We start from the raw sequence: 4,058 nt of genomic DNA on the forward strand, positions 1-4,058 counted from the left end.
ACTGAGTGATGTCCGGGGCTACCAGGGGAAACTCTGGGCTGGCCTACCCAACGTCTGGCTCATCTAAGTGTGCCCTGAGAAAGAGATATGTGCAGCTCCTATCGGGATTTGTCGGCACATTCGGGCAGTGTTGCTGGTCTAGTTTTACCCTGTTGAAATGTCTTGTTGTACCGGGTTACCGAGTCTGATCGGAATGTCTCGGGTGGAGGTCTATTCCTTCGTTGACCGTGAGAGCTTGTGATGGGCTAAGTTGGGACATCCCTGCAGGGATTTGAACTTTCGAAAGCCGTGCCCGCGGTTATGGGCAAATGGGAATTTGTTAATGTCCGGTTGTAGAAAACCTAATGTCGACCTTAATTAAAATGAATCAACCGCGTGTGTAACCGTGATGGTCTCTTTCCGGCGGGGTCCGGGAAGTGAACACGGTTGTTGGAGTTATGTTTGACGTAGGTTGTCATAGGATCACTTCTTGATCATACTTTTATCGACCGTGCTTTGCCTTCTCTTCTCGCTCTCTTTTGCGTATGTTAGTCACCATCTATGCCAGTCGCTTGTTGCAGCTCCACCTCATAACTTTACCTTACCCATAAGCTTAAATAGTCTTGATCGTGAGGGTGTGAGATTGCTGAGTCCCCGTGACTCATAGATACTTCCAAAAACAGTTTGCAGGTGCCGATGTTACCGAGCAGGTGACGCAACCAAGCTCAGGAGGAGCTCAATGAAGATCTTTTCCTTCGTGTTGTTTCGTTCTAGTTGATCAGTAGTGGAGCCCAGTTGGGGTCGATCAGGGATCTGTGTAGCATTTGGGGTAGTCTTCTTTTATTTTGGTTCCGTAGTCGGAACTTGTTTGTATCTGGATGATGTAATGTTTTATTCATGTATTGTGTGAAGTGGCGATTGTAAGCCAACTATGTATCTCTTTTCCCTTATGTATTACATGGGTTTGTGTGAAGATTACCTCACTTGCGACATTGCTTTCAATGCGGTTATGCCTCTAAGTCGTGCTTCGACACGTGGGAGATATAGCCGCATCGATGGCGTAACAAGTTGGTATCAGAGCCTTCCCCGACCTTAGGAGCCCCATTGCTTGATCGTTATTAGCGGCCGAGTTGAGTCTAGAAAAATGTTTTGAGTCATTTAGGAATTATATATATCGGAGAGTTAGGAATTCTTTTTACTCCTCAGTCCCTTCGTCGCTCTGGTAAGGCTTCCTGACGTAGAGTTTTGACTCTTCTCTTCTCAAATTTCACTAATAAAAATTTAGGATCACGCGGGTATCTTGGAATCGTTTCGATCGTTTTATGACGAGAACATTGTCTTGGTGCCTCCTGTCAGGGGTTTTGTGGAAGTGTCCCGGGGAGTTGAGCTCCGAGGTGTTGTCGTTATAATTTTATCGTTGTAGTTCTGGAATACCTGAGTTTAGTACGCCGACATCGAAAATCTCTTTTATGCAGTTTGTTGGTGAGATAACCTCGACGCCACCTAGTACTGGGGCGGGAGTTCGGGAGTATTGCCATAACTCGTATAACGGATGCTTTTCGAAGGTTGAGGTAGACGATTTCCAAAGTTTTTCTCGGTTATGTGTTGAAGGATGGATACAGCTGGATGTAGGATTTGCTAGATTTGGGTGAGATATTATGCTTCCCCTGTATCCCCAACACCTGATTTCATAACCGGAAAGGTTCGGGAATTTCATAGGTGGGAATTCAAGTAGCTCTTAGGATATCTTCCGACAGATGTATGATATGAAATTGGGGTTCGACGTCTAGTGGTCCGCCTATTCACGGTTGGTTTTACAGTGGTCTCGTTGTGTCTTAAAGAGTCCTTGGCTATGCCGACTCGGGGATGCTTCGTATGTCATGTGCACTGCCTTGTACATGATGGTGCTGTACGATTGAGCCCGTGTAGGCCCCACCACAAAAACTTCGGACGAATTCTCTATCATATGTTTGTTCTAGCTTATTCTGCAAGCCAATCCTTTGTTTTTGTTTTGAGTTGTGGTATTCGAGTTGCTTCGAAGTCAAATGTTGATTCCATACCTTTTTCCAAGTGGTGTTCTCATATTCTTATGTGAATACTAATCCTTCTCGATCATCGAGTTTGTCATTTCAATTTCTTTTAACCGGTGTGTTTTCTCTTCAAGTGGATCCGATCATTTCAACATCAGTAAGATCAATGATCAGTTCTTCTCAACGGTGTTCGTTTCATCCATCCCAAGTTGCCTTTGTTTTTTCCCGCCCTCCCTCCCTTGTTTTTTCTTCAACGACTCAGATTTCTTAACCAAGTATCCATTTTATTGATGAGAAATCTCTCCATTCTTTTCTATCAATATTCTTATCCGGTGATTCTCATGAAGATGCCAACGGAGCTTCAAGTTCGTCACTCTTCACTCGTTTTTCTTCTCTGGTGGTTTCAAGTCAAGCTTTGTGGATCATATCCTTTTTCCTCATTTCAAATACCTTTTCTTACCAGTGCACCTCTTTATCATTCACCTCTCGCTATTCAATTATTCCGCTGTGCTCAAGATATCTCGAAGATTCATGTCTTCCACTCTGAATTTGTTCAAGATCTTTCGAGGTTGTTTTCTCATTCAAGTCATTTAATTCAACTGGTGCAATCTATCTTTTAAATCCCTCAACGGTGTTTCTTTTGAGTGGGCCCTAACCCACAGGTCTTTTCCCAGGATCTTACCTGACTCTTCTTATTTTTCCCGGAGCTAGCCTAAATTCTTGTCGAAGTTTGACGTAAGAATGAATTGTCATCAGTCAAATGCCATCTCCTAGATCTTTCACAATTCTTTTCATCGTTGGTTCAACCTCTTCGTTTTGATTCTTCCGGAGTACCTAAACGATTCTTGGTGCTGTTTCTCGTTGTCATTCTCATCTTTTGAAGACCGAAGAAGAGTTTCTCTTTAATGTTGCTCCACACTCCTCAAGGTTCGTGGTTCAAGCTTGTTGCCATCCTCTATAATTATTTTCGATGGTGAGAATCCTTTTCATCCATCAGGAGATATTCAAGAGTCTTCTCAGCTTGATTATCCGGAGCCCATCAATTAAGGTGTATTCATTCTAAGTTGTCAGTTATCATTCCCCAATCTTACCGCTGCTTCATTCAAGTATTCTTTTATCAGATCATGATCTCTTCGTTTCACTTGTATCTAAATTCTCTCAAGCATCTTCATGTATTTGCTAATTCTTCCTGGTGTTTCTTTATCTTTACTTCGTTCATTTTTAATTCTTACGGTGGTTTGATCAAGATTCTTCTTCCTTCATTATCATATCCATTTTTTCGTTCTTTCAAATCCTACCGATGGATCATTGAAGGCCTCTTCAAGTTTGCAATATCTATCTTAATCCTCTCTACAAGAATAAGTAATATGCCAAATCTGCTGCTTGTCATCAATTTAAATTGGTGAAGGATAAGCATAATGTAATTCTTGTTCTTGTTTCATCAAGTAAAATCAATTTCTGCCTTCCGGAGTGGTTCATCATATCACATTCTCGATTAGAGATGTGTTATCTTTCCTTCCGAAGCCCCAAGTTCCACTTTATCTCGTCGCAAACCTTCATCCAATCATTACAAGGTTTCACCTTGTGTTTTCAACTTCCCTTTCTTTTCGTCATCCTTTTGTTTACTGGAGTTCTTCATCTAGGTGCTACATGATGGTTCATCAAAGAAATAATTCCTTCTCCAAGTGTTCCTTGAGATTCTTTTCAAAGGAGCTCAAGCTTTCTTCATCTTGCAATCCGGAGTGCAATTCTTTCTTCCGTATCAATAGAGGTGGTATTATGTCATTCTTGATAATTTGAGTTCGTGTTTCATGATTCACATCTTGTCAAGAATGAGATATTTTAAATCCATCAATCTCTTCATTGGAATTATCTTGAGTTATATTTCACCTAAAGCCTTCCCTAAGGATTGTTGCTATTTATGGTGCTTGTAAATGATCCAAGTACTTCAGTCATCCCCCCGGTGATATAAGTCTCTTGTCTCCTTGTTCATATCAATCCAATTCTTCTTCCCGTGAGTGGCAGGTTGTCACCTCATAATTTGAGATG

The sequence above is a fragment of the Triticum aestivum genome, chromosome 5A (genome assembly GCF_018294505.1).
Source record: "Triticum aestivum cultivar Chinese Spring chromosome 5A, IWGSC CS RefSeq v2.1, whole genome shotgun sequence".
Lineage (NCBI taxonomy): Eukaryota > Viridiplantae > Streptophyta > Magnoliopsida > Poales > Poaceae > Triticum > Triticum aestivum.